Source organism: Mercenaria mercenaria, chromosome 10 (genome assembly GCF_021730395.1).
Source record: "Mercenaria mercenaria strain notata chromosome 10, MADL_Memer_1, whole genome shotgun sequence".
NCBI classification, from domain to species: domain Eukaryota; kingdom Metazoa; phylum Mollusca; class Bivalvia; order Venerida; family Veneridae; genus Mercenaria; species Mercenaria mercenaria.
In genome coordinates this window covers 3,119,291-3,137,971 of record NC_069370.1, presented here as the reverse complement: position 1 = coordinate 3,137,971, position 18,681 = coordinate 3,119,291, and the positions used below count along the sequence as shown (strand labels likewise).

The window sequence follows — 18,681 nt, the reverse complement described above, 5'->3', positions numbered from 1 at the left end:
AGTCTAATCACTAATTATGAGGTGCTAAAAGCATTAACGTGAGATTTTGATTGCAAATTTAAGTACAGGAATCATTTTGAATAACAAATTGTACAGGAAGGTCTAAACGCCTTCCAAGAAAAATCAAAATACCCATTGCAGGAATTATCACTGCATTAGGCTAGATTACGTTTTAAAACCAAAAATCAAAATAACCTAATAATAAAAATTAACTAAGGTTGTATCTAATGGTTCAGTTTTGATGGAACACAGTTTACAGCCATTGTTTATCTTGTATTCATTACAAATGGCATTCATTTTAAAAGGGAGACAACTTTTTCTCGACGGATTTATATCAGTATACTGACACTTGTTTCGTAAAGTAATATATATGTTTTACATTGCTGTTCAATTTCTTATGCTAAACAGCTCTTTTTTTCTATGATTTGGTGTTGTTTGATTGTTTCTCAAAACGTAATGCTAAGCCTTAAGATAATAAGTCACCTTCCATTGTAAGGGACTCTGTTTCGCAGGGCTTGTTTACTATTTTACTCAATAGTCAATGAAAGGAATGGAATGAGAGAAGAATAAAATCTAGCTACGTCTGTCGATTTATAAGATAGATTATGTGATGTTCTGAGTCACTGTGACTATCCTAAATCTCATACAGTCTTGCAAGTTTGCAGAACAAACTTAGTTACAAACAAAATAAAAAGCAAAATGTTATTTCAAGTCTATGGGTTCCTGGGTCTGTAACCTATATAACACTGTGAAGTCGCGAATATCATGAAATTTGCGCACTCTCAACGTCAAAGTAACAAATAGTTGTCATACAAACGTCACAATTTACTTATTAACAGTGACACTAAACGTAAACTGTATAACAAATGTTGAAGTGATATTTCAGCTTGTTAAGCGTTTGTTTCCATTTTTGATTTACCCATGTTGAAAATTTATGTAAACCATCATTTTATTACTATATTTGGCACGTGGTCTGAAAAGTATCCGTAACCGACCGTACCGTAAACCATCATAATCATTCAATTATCATATAATATTATCAAAGTACCGAAAGGTCGAAATAGTCGGGCAAAAAAATGGTAACACATAGATATTATCTGACATAATGACCTGACCCTCAGCGGAGGTGAACTACTAGTATGATTAAGGTAACGCATTAAGAATGGATGTTGTAACTTCATTGACGTACCAGAGGTTTAGAGAAAATAAATTGTAATCAAAGAATGCGCGAAATGCATAAATCTGACATACATTAACCTAGCCACCGTAATCAAAACTGATATTTGGTAACAGCAAACTTTAAACTTTAAACCCACAATAAGAAAAAGTTACAAAGAGTTTCTAAATGACAACACTTTCTGCGTTTTTGAAAATATTCTCGTAGTATTCCGTAAAAATGCTGCAGCAGACGCTTACGCTACTTGAATTTTGGGACACAGAATTATAAAATACGCATCTATGATCTAATATTGGTTAAGATTAGTTCGCAAAATGGGCCATGTCAGTCTGGAATCACTAAATGTATGACTTGCTGCTGAAACACAGGTTATACGGAATATTTTGTTATTCTGCCCAACATTTAAGTAGCCACCGACGATCATTTTGAATAGACGAACATACAAACGGACACGGAAAACGCGGAAACGCCTATACAAAGAAAAACAACAACAACTTACCTCATGCGGAATTGATCACTTGCAATTGACAGATTACCGTTATCAAACTGCAACTTAAAAGTGAGATTTAACGTCCTTATGTGTAAAAATTATCTTAACAGTGTTGTAAATGTCTTAATGGTATCAGTTCACACGCTGGCAAGATAATTGATAGCACATTTTCCTCTGTTAGGTTAAATATGCAAATAATGATAAACTGAAAGGCTTGACTTTGTGTCAAATGTGTCCATGACCTTTTTGTATGTGAGATAGTAATATATATCACCTTAAATTAGATTTGAGACAAGTAGCTCTTAACATAGATTATGAACTGTAATACGTTTGAAAAATGTACATAATTAATCTATCACTGATTTGTTATTTTGCGAATATTCAAAGATCCATTTTAGCATTTAGCGTGAGCTCAGACAAGTATGTGTTTGATCAGGCTTTCATCATATAAATTTATTCCTTTTACAACATCAACCCTTTTCATAAAGTCACAAAAATACACTAAAATGTATAGAATTTACAAAGGAAAAGAAAAGAAAATGGAAAAAAAAAGTCGTTTTTGTGTCCTGTCTTTTGATATTTTGATATTTAACCATTATATAGAAAAACAACAACAACAACATGGCGGCAAACAAATATAAACAAATACAGATGAAATGATGATAGCTGATGTTTAGAAAGATTTAACAGATTGAGAGACATATAATTGGTAACTATTTGATCCGTGTAACACCAAAATGAAATGAGGAAGAGAAACAAACGTGATAAAAAAGTTGAAAAATCGAAGAGCGGCAATACCCCACCCACTCATCTATTCAGGTGATAGAACAATCACACATATATAAGAACCCTGATGTAAAAATGATGAAAGGAAACATAGTAAATAATGCAGCTGCGGCTGGCAATGAACTAAACAGATATAGTGTTGATCAAAGCAGTGCAATAGAGCAGATGAGACAGGCTAGACAGGTCCTATACTCACCCCCACCCACAATGGAAACCCAAAATATGACAATTACACCTGTAAGTCAAAGTGTATTCCAAAATGTTGACCAAACAAATAATACTGTAGATAACATTTATGATATGAATAATACCAGCAGACATAGTGGACATAGTACCAACATAAGAAATTTGATTTATTCACAAACGCAGACACAAATACCTATTCAACAACAAGCACCCCCCTTCCCTTAATTCAACAAGATCCAAATGAAATGCCCCCTTGGGTTCACATTCTACAAGGATTAGAAACAAGGCTGTATGTTAGAGTAAATGGAATAGAAGCCCAGTTACAGAGACAGAGATTAGAAGATACAATTAGATCACAGAATGCAAGAATAAATGTTATAGAAAGTCAGGTACAAGATACAAATGCTATCAAAAATTCAGTGATAAGGGTTGATCAAAAAGTTAGTAAGCTTGATGAAAATATGAAAACTTATGGAAAACAAATTGGTGGTTACCAAGACAGCATAGAACTTGTAAGTGATTTGTATAAAAACACATCTTTTGAACAAACACAATTAAAAAATAAAATAGTGGCCTTACAGAAACAGATGAATAGACTTGAAACAAACATGCAGGAGCTCAAAGAATCTCAATATGAGCAAAATGAAACAATTTTAAATCTACAGTGTAGAAACATGCAAAAAAACCTGATATTCTATAATATAAAAGAAGCTGAACTACAAGAAGAACAACATGAAAATACTGAACAAACACTACATGAACTTATTAATGAGAAAATGAACATAAAGCAAACAATAAGATGACAAAGATAGATATCTCATTAAACATACAGCCCCAGAGACACTAAAAGAAACACAGTTTGGTGTAAGAGAACAATTTCCAAAAGAAATTGAAAATCGCAGAAAGTTGTTATACCCTAAACTGAGAGAGACAAAAAAAGACCAAAAGGTAAAACTGGTGAGAGACAAATTGTTTATAGAAAATGAAAGGTATATACCAGACAAAGATTCAGTCCTAAGAAATACTAATAGAAATGAGGGCACTCATTACAATAGAAGAAACCCTACACAACAACCTAAACAAAAAGAATATAGTCACAGAAAGGTGTACTATGGAAAATCTACAAATAGAAATAATAGACAGTACGAAACTCCTACACCTAGATACACAGCACAAGTCAGTGCAAACATAAGTACCCCAGTTGCAAACAGATATCAAACCCTAGCTCATTTGGAAGATGCAGATGATAAAAGTTACAATCATTCTGGCAAAAGACCAGCAAAGTCCCCAATAGACACTTACATAGAAACGAAAAAACATAGAGAATACCCCAAGCCAATACTCTGACAATGAAAGTGACGTTGAATATCAACAAACTACAAATGGCAAAGTTTTGTCAGAATCAGAAAACCACCAAAATGATAATATAGTAAAAAATCTAAATATATACCCCTGTTTTCATATATATGATCTCGCCTGTTTTCTTTAATTACAACACTTACTTATAATTTTGGTATTTTTTTACAAAATGGATGAGGAAGTAAAATAAATAGACGCATATCTTTACATAATGTGATAAAACTGACAATTTGATATGCGGTTAACAACACATTGTTTTAAAGGTATGCTGAATTAAAAAATACATATTTCTAATAATTTGTAAGACATTGGCAAAATAACAAATGTCAGGCTCAGTGGATGTTTTGCCCGCTATAACATGATAGACTTGCGGTACAAACTACTCACTCATCTAAAACACTTAACCAATATACTCACCTTGTGTGTATCTTCTTTATATGATATGATTTTGTAGTCAGTTTACAATCTGAAAGTCTAGTACTTTGTGAGTTATGCCTCTGACAGACGGATGAACGGACAGGCATAACGAACAGTCAAAGCACGAAAATCATTAAAACTTTATGTTACAAGATAAATTCTGTAAATCGATTTTACGGTTTAGTTTGGTGTTTCTTCTTCTCGAAGGAAATTTCAATAATTGCTATTTGAAAAGAAAACAACCGTTTACCATAAATATGGTGATCTATGCTAGAAACCTCCATCTAATATTTGAAATATAAAAGACACCTTTCAGAAACAAAGAGATAAGCATTTTTATGCAGCCATGAAACGACTTCAAATTATTGTTAAACAATAAGAACATGGGCATCTACTTCTAAAGTGTGTGCCAAAGTATGCTGTAAAATATATCGTTTCTTATGTACATGAATTCTTTATACATCAGTTGAAGTTGTCAGTGAACCCTGTTTGCATCGAACAAAATGGAGAATTCTTTCATTTTTCATTTATTCCACATTTGAAATTTCACTGTTATTTCTAAGATATATATCCTATGACTTCTGATGAGAGTGAGCAAAGCTGGTCATTCCATGATGTTGGAATGACCAGGAAGATCTTATACGACTTTTATGACTTTTACCATAATATTATCGAACATACAATAAAAATAACGACATATACAATAACAATGGTAAGACTTAGAATATGACACGACATTGAATAACAATATCAAAGATACAATAACAATAACGAAACATAGAATAACAATAATGACTTTTACCATAAGAATATCGAACATACCATAAGAATAACGACATATACTATAACAATAGCAAATTTTAGAATATGAATGACACGACATTGAAAAATAATAACAAACATACAATAATAATAACATACATGTATAATTTAGCAACGTCTGACATGCCATATACCTTAACAAAACTGAAGTGAACAGCGGATCCGGATGGTGGAAATCTTATCTTTTGGTATGTCGTTACCTTTTTGACCACAAACTAATACCTTCATGACAAGATGATACTTTTTTTCGACCAAGGGTTACCTTTACGACCAGGCGTTACATTCATGCACGACGTTACCTTAATTAATGTCTGGGTGTTACGTTTTACCTTTATGATGTGGTGTTAACTTTATGACTAGATGTTACCTTCATGCACTATGTTACTTTTATGACTAGGTGTTACCTGTAGGATCAGGTGCTATCTTATTGACAAAGTATTTCCTTTATTCCTGGTGTTACCTTGAGGTTCAAGTGATATCTTACCTTTATGCCCGATGTCTACTTTTTAATATTTCAAGGGATGTTTGAAGGGAAATAAATCGAACAATCTTATATTTGTTGCTTTTATGAGTTATCGAACATACAATAAAAATAACGACATATACAATAACAATGGTAAGACTTAGAATGTGGCGGTCACCGTGGCCCAGTGGTTAAGGCGTCCGCCTCGGGATCGGCAGGTCGAAGGTTCGAGCCCCATAGGGAGCGTTCGTCCGGGGGATGTTTTTCATGGGACTCGTTCCGAAAAGGCCGGTTCGTGAGCCGCGAGCTAGTTAAATGAATGGTTACCGACTTTTATCCACCTGGCGCCTGGTATAGTGGCAGGAGTCGGGAGGTAATTGGTACGCACAATAAAGGTGTCTCATAAGCCAAACTGGCTGGCCCTTTCAAAAGGGGTGACGCTATAATAAACAAGACCTTTACCTTTACCTTTTTATAGAAACTATGAACACTGGAGACGCGTGGATTCGGCAGAATTTGGCATTTGCACGTAGAACTACCAATGCAAAATTTTGCATTTTAGCGATTACAGGTCATAATTGTTTTAAGGTCAGCTGAATGATTGTCGGCAGTTTTAACAATGTATATTCTAGAGCATCACAGCACAAAATCCGTACTGGACATGTTTTAAAGGAAAATAGCTTTAAGTCTTGTAACTTACCTTCATTTTAACGTTTTGACCCTGGCCAATTCGTATCTAAGGCTGGAAACTACCAAGTGCTACCTTAAAAATACATTCGAGGTACTTTGACAAAAATATAAGGTGACTGTAGACTCCATGGAAGCAATGAGCACACCAAACACTGTCAGAGCCATATATCTCAAATAAGTTAACCACAAAAAGACTAAATTAAGAAATTATAAAGTGAGCATTACATACTGTTGCCACCTTGCCATATGAAGTACATGTTTTATGAAATAATGTATGGCATTTATTGAAGTTCAAAGGTATATACTAAAGTTAAAGACCAAAAATGTATTAATGAACGTAGCATTTAATAAAGAGGGAGATATGCAAATGAGATACATTTTGTATATATTTGTTTGTATGTTATTGTGTGCTAGTATGGCAGTAAGTACTATGTATATACTTTAAATTTCTCGGTCATCCATTTGATATTTGAAAGTGGCCAAGAATAAACTTGACACGTGTACTTGCAAATAAATATCAATGTTTTACTGCTGGTGTGAGGCATCTCGGGAACTTTCAGTAATAGAACAAATGTTTGACGATCCTTTAAACAAAATAACGAAATTGTCAAAAATGTATTTAATTACAAGAGTAAAAAAATATGCTAAAGGCATATAGATCTATTTAGAAAGACTTGATAACAATTTTAAAATAACAAATTCACAACATAATTATTGAACCAAACATCAATGTATTGTTTTGTGCCCAAGTACATCAAAAAGCTTTTACTATTTATTACAAAAACATAGAATGAAAATATGTTCAAACATTAAACGTGTAAATATAACAAAAGTACTGTACAATTCATAAATTAATTATAAGAGAACAAAAATCGACTGATGAACGCCGTCTCCATCTTCGATTCAATCACCAAATAACATTTTCTATTTTCAATATCTACACATTTCAATTGTCAACGATATTAGACCCTTGTGCAGCATGTTTCGTAATTTTAGTATCTGGATATAAACTAAGACAACAACCAACTAAATGTGCTGTCGCCAGTAAAATCTACCATACGATAGTGAGGAACCGATGAAAAGTGGAGGAAAGACGTATCTATAGCTACATTAACGGCAAGGCCAAGCAACCACTTTTGAAGGTAACATTTCTAGAGCATTAGATCTATAATATTATTTCTTCTGCAAATATTATTATAGCTAACTTGTCCTATATAAGATTGTCTAGCTGTATATGTCTCTGTATGGCTTGAATGTTAGGATGATAATAGGATACCAGCAATTATAAAGGCAACAAAGGGAGTTAATTAAAGAATATATTTCAAGGGAGATAATTTTATCTGAAAAAAGGAAGTTCGGCACTGTGAGTGATATTATATAAATACCATATGGAAGCGTGTGTGACATTGATATTGTCAAGCCGAGGGCAGAATGTCACCCGAGGCGAAAGCCGAGTGGTGACATTCTGTTCCGACGGTTGACAATATCAATGTCACACACGCTGCCATATGGTATTTATTTTATTATACCGAACAAAACTAAACACATAAAAAAAGATTAAAAATGTTTTGATTCATTAATCAACAGTTTCATCTTTAGCGCGTAATCAGTTGGTACACATTGAATAGCGACTCATATTCATATGACATTGTGTACAAGGAGGCAATCATATGGCTAAAAAACTGAAGCAGTTATTTGCCCTTATATGACATTCAAATATCAGCGCGGTCACATGACCTGACAGTCACTTTCGCTTGATCACGTGTCAAAAAGGTTAAAATGTTTCTGATAGTCAAATATCTCCTTTTGGTAATGGATTTACATTGTAGACAAAGTGAGGTATAATAAAGAGAATATCTCACTGATATTTTCAGTATTTCACCAGTTAGCATAAAATAAATATTAAACAACTAACCTAATGAGTTCACACCATAGTGAATAATCATATAATTAAAACTTCAGCAGACTTTAAGATTGTAAATAATGTCCAATGTCAGTTAGGAACAAAGCAAGCTTCATTAAGTCAAATGCACATAATGTCTTCTTTAGAGGATGTAGCAGATTTAAGTGACTTCAGATAGCTAAGTCCTTGATAAAGAGATTAAATAATCAAGGTAAAGGAACAGAGCCTTGTGTCAAACCACAAGACCTATCGAACCATTCATTACATAATGCAGTGTTGCCCAAGGCAAATCGAATTATACAAGGATTTCATAGATTCAAATGATTCAGCAGATAAACCTTGGTTCTATTAAGTTCCCTCCAAAGTTGACATCTATTTATAAGGTCATATGCTTTTTGAAATCAACAGATGTGTACAAAATGTAGTTTTCTTGATTCAATAATATTAGTCAATTATAAAATTTGGACAATTGCGCTACATTTCTTTATTAAAAAATAATTAGTTCATCCACTAAATCATTCTTTTCTTCGATCCGTTTTGCTAATCTGTTGTTCAATACATAACAGTAAAATTTAAACAAGGATTTTGCCTATGAAATTCCTCAATGACATAAAGGTTCCATCACATACATACTTGACAACTTCTGGGCATTTTCTGTGAATGTTTTGTACAATACAAGTATTAAAAAATAAACACACTCAAAAACAATGGACGCATAATTAAAGCTGATCGATTTCGTAGAACCTCACTGGGGATTTTCTTTCTTAATGACCTTCTTAAGTTAAAAAATAGAATTACTACGGTTAAACACATGTTAAACACCGTAACAATTACTCTTATAAATATCATTACCATCTGCATCATCAAACCTGAGACAGTATGTCATCTAAAGGTATTATATTCTTTATACACTGTCTCACATCTAGTTTGCCAATAGATTTCCAGACTTCTGTATTATCATTGTTATATCCATTAAGTAAGTAATTTAGTTCTCTTATAAATTGTACTAACAGGTGCGCGTTCACAGCGCTTTACTTCGCTATCAAAACACTTATGAAGACTAACATAATTATGAACAACTTCTTTTTATGACGATTAATAATCTAAGTTGGCAGTTACTTGCGGAGAACAGGTTTGTACTGGTACAAAATCCAGGAACACTGGTTAGGTTAACTGCCCGCCGTTACATGACTGAAATACTGTTGAAAAACGGCATTAAACCCAAAACAAACAAACAAACAAATCCACAACGGCTTACCAGGTATTCCGCGTTTGTTATTCACAAACTAGAACACACATATGTATACGCAATGTAATTGAAGACATTTTGCTTTACAGCATTTTCAAAAACATATGAGCTGCACCATGAGAAAACCAACATAGTGGGTTTGCGCCCAGCATGGATCCAGACCAGCCTGCGCATCCGCGCAGTCTGGTCAGGCTCCATGCTGTTCGCTTTTAAAGCCTATTGGAATTGGAGAAACTGTTAGCGAACAGCATGGATACTGACCAGACTGCGCGGATGCGCAGGCTGGTCTGGATCCATGCTGGTCGCAAACCCACTATGTTGGTTTTCTCATGGCACGGCTCATATATTATTAACATCATGTGCTTATCCTCTGACCGGTCAATGTAGTTATCATGCTGTTCTAAGATTATATGTATTTCAATACCCTATGTGACCATTGAATTATATGGCATCATGTTCACAAGACATTTTCAGTCTCGGCGCAGCTTGATAATGAAACTAATAATTGATTTCTGAATTGTATTTTTTTTCAAATTAAATATTAAATTAATTACTATTTTCAAGTGATAATTCAGTTTTGATGGTCAATCTCAGTTTGAATTTCATCTTGAATTTCTATTAAAATTTGCTAGTATTCGAATTTCACTCTCAAATCCAGCTGATACCGTAAAATGCTTTTTGAACTTTCCGCCTCATATATACATTAGATGGTGTCATTGAACAAATATCATATTAGTAACAATGTTTTCAGTGAATGATATGTTTTATATTTAAATCTCAGAATAAATGATAACATATCTTCTTACAGAGTGAATAGTTTGTTAGTTTCACCATGTAAGTGATGTTTTCTATTACCGTTACATTATAATAAATCCTGCACGATAACACAAACGATAACATGTTTGATAATTATGGTTTTTTCTTCATTAAAACATTTCAATACAGAAAATATTTTTGTATGACATTACAGTATGTACTTAACTTCTATCGTTGACAACCTTTTTTGAGTTCAATGATGCATGACAACCATAGCAATCAAGCAATAATAAGTCATGCTGTCGTAAGTAGTACATAAATTCACTAACAAAAACATTTGATGGACAGTAACAAAACAAAAATATCAAAAAGTGAAATTAACAATATAACACTGTATATGTATATAGAAAAATATGAGCATCATATTAAATATATGTTGACGTCAGTTCATAGATATATGCTGCCATCATAGATTCGATGTTTCCTGGATCGGTACAACTTGCTCAACCTTATATTATCTAGATATGTATTTCTGTTCCTAGATATTTCCTACCATCACTAATTCGGTGTTTTCTGCATCGGTATCATATTATAGGAAATCTTATATTATCTAGATGTATATTTCTGTTCCTGGATATTTGCTACCATCTTCATTACGATGTGTTTTGCATCGGTACCATAAGGAAAACGGATGTGCAAGGGAAGATACCGCAAGACATATCAGGAATATATTCACCTATAAAACATAGAAAAATACAGAATTAGAAGATAAGTTTACTTATTGTAAATGTAAAGGCTAAGGTTCTCTTGTCGAAAAAAATGGAACCAACATATTTCCAGCCAAGCGCATGGTCCTATTAGCTTCCCAGCATCAACGCTAGGAACACCGCCAATCTAAGCAATAGCCAATACTGTACACTAGCCAAGACACCAGTCGCAGTCGGGAATGGAACCCGTTTCACTAGCACCGCGATCCTATCCTATAAGCATAGAGACACTGACTCAATTACTATTTATATGACGTTGAAAAGGCACAGCACCAAAACATTGCCATTGTATCGAAAATTCTAACATCGCTGGTGTCAATCATGATTATGAATACCGGGTATCTAGAAGGTACTTTTGAATTTTCTTTAGAAAAGCAAACAAGGGCAGCGACTGTTAGTCGGTATGTTTATTTTAGTTTCCAAGTGCAATCCTTATTTGACTGTTAGTGTTCCGTAATTCACCAATGTTTGTGTTATAGCTTTGAACAGCCAACAATTTCACTTATTTAAAGTCAAAAGCTACCGCTTTTTTGGTAAAAGGCTTAAAAATAAACTTTATAACTCACATTTTAGAGTATCTCAATTATAAATCACCTTCAAGGCGAATTAAATAATAGTTAATGAAAAAAGGAACTGACAACAGAATAGATGGCCGTACAAGCTTTCTGTCCTATAACCCGGAAAATAACCTAGACTGTCTGAAATAAGAGCTCCGAAAAAGTCAGCAATTAAATAAGATTACAAAAAATGTACAACAATTAACCCACATGATTAGGTGCCGTTGTGTATGACTTGTACCATTCAAAGATAGGATACTGCAGTAGCCCTGATATCCCTGCTGAGGACTGTAGGATGCCAAACAACACGGCGAATGACGTCAATGGGTAGCTGAAACGAAATAAAGATTTCTTTGAAAACGCAAGGATTTAGTAAGGCTTGACTGGCGACAGGGAACTGTATTTCTTTCGGTCAGTTCCTTTCGTACATGTGTTATATTTCTTAGTTTGTCAAATGTTGATTGAATGAATATGTTTATTTGCATCGATAAAAGGTAAATTTTCTGATGTAGAAAAGTATTATAATAAATATCCTTTTTTTTTCAGTCCCCTGAAATTTTTCAGTAAGATTTTTATCTTTTTATATTTTTTCCAAGTTTTGGCTTGTTAGAAAGGTCAAAGCGCTTAGAAAAAACATTTAAACCCCAAATGAAAATTATAAATCGTATCACCCTAAACTGACACGGACTCTTGGTGATTACGATTGCCCTTTGAAAATTTGTTTTAAGGTTTGGCCCCATGAAAAGGTACCTTTTTGAGGTATTCTTTTTCTCCCAAGACCTACTTTGATGCTTTTTAAGCGGGGTGGGTTCAAAGCCCGCGGGCCAAATTTTTTTTTTCCTTTTTCCTTTTTTTTTGAAAGTTTTAATTTTTCTAACTTTTTTTAATTTATTGACAAAGTAAAAAAAAAAAAAAAATTCCCTTTGATAGCGATTTCTTGCGGGCCCCCAAAGTGAATTTCCTTTTGGAAAACGGGGGGTGGGTTTAGACCTTTAAAAGAGAGTTACAGCGGAAAAATTTTCTCTTTTTTCCCTTCATTCTTTAGTACATTGGGAAAACGAATAGGTTTTTACTTCTGCCCGGTTATTTTTAATAAAGTGAGAAAAATTAAAAAACAGACCCGCGGATTCACCTTTAAAATTTTTTCAATTTTTCACCTGAATAATCTACTGCAGTTTTTTTTTTTAAATTTTTAAAAATTTTTTTACCAATATTTTGGGTTTTTTTTTTTCCATAAAAAAAATTTTAAAAAAGAATTTCTAAAAATTTTTTTGGAAAAAGGGCCACCACTTTGAATTTGTCTGTTTTTGAGCTTAGGAAAATACCATAAATTACACAAAATTTAAAAAAAAACGGCACGGTAGCTACAAGTTTTCAAACTTTGCAATAAGTCGAAGCAGGGGTCCAGGGGAGAATAACCCAAAAAATTGCCTTTTTTAAAAATTCTATGGGGCCTATTCCCTTAATATTAGTCCCTAAAGTTTTATTTTTTTTTCTTCAAACTGATATTTTCCTTACCCTAGAACAGACCAGTCAACCGAATTGCTTCTTTGCTTCCAAAGGGGACCTCATATAGCTTTCTTTAAAAGGCCATGCTAGGAGATGTGGGGGGTTTTGTACTTTTTTTACCCTCATGAACGACTCTGTCATACCGGTCTGCATTTTTGTTTGGCGCATTCTATGTTTTAAAAATGCCCTTTCCCCATTTTTTTTAAAGCTCCCCCCTATCGAAAATGGGTTGACAAAATATTACAACCTGTTCCCATGGTTACGCTTTGATTTAATAATCAAAAGATAGCTTGCTTTCTGAACCCGTGGGGTTTTGGGTTTTTGTTTTTTTTTTGGGCATTCAGAGCGACACGTTATGATTAGGTATAGGAGACACCCCAGTTTTTGATGGGGGAGGAAGATCCCAAGGTGCCCCTCCAAGATTATTTACAAAAAGCAGGGCATTGGGCCCACAACAAACGAAGCCCCGGATGGTTTTCCCAAACCGGAGAATGAAAACCAAAACTGTATAATTGAAACAACTCATATCAAAATGAACAAGAAAGGACAAAGTGACTTATAGATCTATATAGCCTTCCTTCTGCCAAGAAAATTTAGTGAGGTATTTTTTAGATTTTAAAAACGAAATTTATGGAAATTACACACGTTTAAAAATGTGATCTCAAAGGAGAACAGATAAGACCTGTAGATTGTAAACAAAACGAAGACTATATTTAGAAACGCTTCTATCTCCACGTATGTTAATGACGTAATAACGATCGACATCAATGACGTCACTGTCAGTGGCACTATAATCGGCAATCTTCGCCTCTTGTAGCCATCAGTCACTGAAAATAATGTAACGATTACTGAATGCATAAAGGGAAGTAATTCCATTAATATGCAAATTTGTAAACCTGCAATGTATTGGGTACAATGCGTAATTGCGCATTTTTCCCTTTGGTGAGACTAGTTTTTCACTGAGGGATTTTGTGTGGCAAAAAACTTTTTTTAAATGGGTGGCGGGGTGGGATGAAGTAAACTCCGGACTGGGGTGCCTTACCCAGATTTCCTGGGCCAATTTGGCCGAGATTTTCGGGGGGGAAAAATGAAAAACATTATGGGGCATAAAAAAAGGGTAATGCTTTAAAAAAAATTTTGTAAAACCGTCAATTTGTCTTTGGGGGGGTAAAATGACAGTAATATTGCACATTAATCCCTTTTGGGGGGAAGCTGCTTTTCACTGACGGTTTGTGTGCACAAAACCCGTTACAATAAACATTTAAAAATTTTTTAAGAGGCAAAATGGACCAAATGTTTAACGAAGGGCTTCATGTGATTTAAGATCATTTTCGTTTTTTAGTTTTGCACATAAATCATTTCATCGTGTTTAATATTACTGGAAGAAATTACAATTTTCCAAAATTCAGAAAAACTTTGTGGGGCTAACGTAAAATTTATAAATTCTCTTATACTTTCGGCGTGACAAATCGTGCAGATCCCGGCTAATAGCTTAATATGTTGCCGGGGTAACGTGAAAAAACCCCGAGGTATAATTCTCTGAAAAAAAATAAAAAAATACTTTTGACTTTACGATTCTTCGGACGGGCTTAGGATTGTCTATATGATAAATTCTTTAATCCGGAAAAAAGTGTGGGGGGGCCGCTGTATTTAAACTTCTTGAAAACAAAACCTTTTGCTTTGTTTTTGTTAAACTCCCCCTGTTTCCTCTAGCTCTTTGTTTTTTTGCAGGATTTTGTGTACTTATTTGAACCGGGGTCGTAGGGTTTTTAGAAAAATTTTGGGTACAAAGCCGAAAATTGGTTTGAACAAAAAAAAAAAATTGCATGAATCGTCCTTAATCCGTCGGAAATTAAAAAAAAATGTCAAAGCCCAAAAAAGAATAAAAAGTTCCCAAAAAACGAGTATTTGTAAGATTTTGTAAAAAAATATTTAGACGGAATTTAAAAAAAATAGATAAAAACAAAACAAAAAAATTACAAAAAACACATTGGGGGCACCGCCTTAAACGATCAGGGGCAAAAACTCGTGGGAGTTAAACAAAAAAAGGGGGGTCCGCCCCAGCCCCCTCATGAAAACCCCCGTTGTTTCAAAAGTGACAGGACAGTGTACTTTTAAAGGTGAACCCAAAACACGACTTTGGAAACAAAATGCATGGGGGGTTAAAACACAAAAAATAAATCGGGGGTTTTATTTCAAGACCTTAGTAGTTTTGTGCTCAAAAGATTGTTAGCAGATAATTTTGATGTTAAATAGCCCAAAAAAACCATCGTTTATTGACTTTTTTTTGCGGGTCGGCGAGGCTTGTTGAAAATTGTGCCCCTGGATGCACTTAACTGTTGGCACCCGGGAATTTTAGTTTACTTTTTTATTGGGGTTTAATTATGGTCTTTTAACCTCATTTTTTCCCTTTAGGGTATTTTCATTAATTTTTTTCCCCGCCCCGTTTTGAAAATCCTAGAAAGGACCAAATTGAGACCTTGTACACACATCCAATACACGTGCAAAATATTCGCCGAAAATATTACCTCGGTCGAGGTGAATCTGAATAGATAAAAAAAAAACAAAAATATAGGAAACTATTTAAATGGTTTGTCATCGTAAAAGTTGAACTTAATGATCATTTTGTTGTTTAATGAAAAACCTGGAGTAAGCAATATTAAAACTGGTTAAAAGAGTAAGCTTACAGTATAAAAAAATGGGAAAAATGTATTTTTAAATATAAAAACCCCCCTTTGAAATTTAAAAAACTATAAAAAAAAGGGAAAAACCTTTTAAAAACATTTTTTTTTTTAAAAAAGAATTCCCTAATCTTGGTTTTGCAAAATTTTTTTTCCTTTTTCTTTTTTTTATCTTCAGTATCTTTGGGTTTTCCAATGCAGGGGTTGGTTTTTGGGTTTTGATCCGATACAGGGCGGGAAAACGGAACGTACTCGTGCCAATCGGGCCCCAAGTGGACCGAAAGGCCCAATGTAGGTATTTTTCTGGGTTTCCACCATCAAATGAAACCTTTTTTCAAAACGAAAGACTTTTTAAGCTCCCTTTAGAGAATGGCAACTTACAAAATAATACTTAAAACAGCCACATTAAAAAGGGGTTGATTTCCAAACTTTGTAAAAAAAGAACAAAATAACTCAGCCCTATCCAACACGAAACATCACGGTTTTATGAAAAATATTGTATATGCAGTTTTGATAAATAATAATTTTTGCCTGTATAAATTGTAATAATTAAAAAAAAAACAATTCTTAGCTGAACATTTGGATGTTCATGTTGAAAATAGATAAAAAATTTTTTTTTTCTACCCTTTTGGGAAAATGATACTGAAAAAGGTACCCTCAACGATTTTAATTAATTGCGCCCCCCAAAAAATTTTTTTTTTACCTACGTGCCCCCGTTCTCAATATTGCACGTACTTTTTTTTTCCCAAAATACAAAGTTTTAATCCCCAAACCCAAATACGATAATTTTTGTTGAAAAAAGCAGATTTGTGATTATTTCTTTTAAAATTACGATACTTCTCTTTTTAAAAGGTACTGACTGAAAGGTTGTCAACCTTTAATGTCCCTAGCTCTAAAATTTGCCTTTTTTTACCTTATAAGCGGGGTGTCAGCTTAAGGTCAAAACCTCGTGAGTTAGTTTTGTTTAGTTTAAAAACCCAAAAGGTTTGAATAAAAAAAAAAAAAAAAAAACAAACCAAAAACCAAAAATTAAAAAAAAAAAATAGATGTTGACAATATGAAAAATTTACTTAATAGAGAATGAGACACAAAAACATTTTTGTTTTTTTTTAAAATGGGGGACAAAACCCTTTACGAATATGTTGTTTCAAAAAGGTAATTTATCATCATTTTCGTTAATGACAAATCAACAGATTAGGGTTGTATAAATAATACTGCTCAAATTTTCATTCTATCTGTATAAAATGAATCTTTGGGAAAAATTAATTTAAATTCTTTCCCCAATACTTTACAAGCAAAGAGTGCGTTTTTTTTGAACATTTCGGTTCCCCCTTAAAAATCAAAAATTCGGGGCATCATTTGCTCGAAATAAATATTTTTTTTTTTATATAAATAAAATGCCATTAATTGTGTGAACAAAAAGGTAAATGTTTTTTGTAAATTTTCTGATATAGTTTAAAATTTTTATAGCTCTGTCAATATTAAAAGCCCTTTACATTTTAAGTCACATATATGATAGTTACACTAAGAATGTAACACGTTACCCTTTGAAATAGACATGACTGAAAACTAACACTTAACAAAAATAAATTTCAAAAAAAAAAAATTTTTTTTTTTCAATCGAAAGTAGGAACGATATTGACATAATGAAAAACCGTCGTTCAAAGACTAAAAAAAATTTTTGAAAAGGACGTTAAACCGAACCCACCCCCCCCCCAGTAATAAAATAACAGTTTTTGTAAAAAAAACATCAGACGCACCCCCCCTTAAAAGTATTTTACCCATGCAAATATCAGTGCTTAAAACCCACTTTGGTACGCCCAACGAGCTGCTAAGGGGTTTTCAAATCCCCTTTTTAATGGTGCCCAATCATATACTTTTAAAAGAATACCCTCCCCATAGAGTTTACCAAAAAGGCGTTAATTAAAAAAACCCTTTTAGATAAAAAAACCTAATGGTTTTTTATTGAAATCAACATCAGTAACGATTTGTTACCCCCCAAACTCCTGATCCGAAAGAGTACTTTCATTTTTTGCTGTCTTCGAAAGTTAGAAAATAATACGTAATATGATTGTAAACAAAAATGGATTAAATTTGGTTCCATGTACACATTTGAGATTCAAAAATAAATTTTTCAAATTTTTCAAAATAAGGGGAAAATTTCCGTAAAACTTTTATGACAAACAAAAAATCTAGTTTGGTATTTATATTCTTGGGAATATTGTGCTAATTTTTGAAAAAATGAAAAAATGTAGACTTCTCGTTAAATTTTGCTTAATTATCATTACTTTTGGTTTGAATAAAGGGAGATCAATGCGGAATTAAGCTGCTTATCTAAAATCAGATACATTCATTTATCATGCATAATTAAATATGTTTCCTCCCAATATTCACAAAAATAGTTGGGCTTCTTTGGTATTCTTGAAAAAATGCATATTATATATTTTTATCAAATGGTTTGAGGAGTAATACTGATTTATTTCTAAAGCTATCATGCCTCACGAAAGCAACAACAGGATATTTAAACAACTTGCAAGTTTTAAATTGTATAAAGATTATAATGTAGGCTATAACACGGGTATTTCTTTAGGGAGGTCAAGAAAACCCCTTGTGGGATTCTTCAGCTTTAGATTTTGAGGCCCGTAAAAAAAGGTTTGCGATAATGATTAGATTTGAGCGATCGATGGTGCCCCAATGTTTACTGTTTATGAATTTCCCCTGTTTATAGCATTTAATCATTCAAAAAACGCGGGATTAATCAGCAACATTTTACAATCTGTCAGTTTAAAATGCGAGAGTTTGCTGAACATGCGTATTATTTAGAAAACTTTCTCCCTTTTTAATGAATCGTCGTAACAGTTTGGGAAAA

General features: G+C 33.3%; 1 protein-coding gene across 1 annotated transcript in view; it reads right to left on the bottom strand.

Moving 5' to 3' along the window:
* LOC123559885 (monocarboxylate transporter 3-like) overlaps positions 1-1,811 on the bottom strand; it is a 33,859-nt gene extending 32,048 nt beyond the window's left edge. The window contains exon 1 of the mRNA XM_045352008.2: positions 1,677-1,811. The gene's annotated coding sequence lies outside the window, so the exon portion shown is untranslated. The remainder of the gene's footprint in view (positions 1-1,676) is intronic.
* Positions 1,812-18,681: the final 16,870 nt, after the last annotated feature.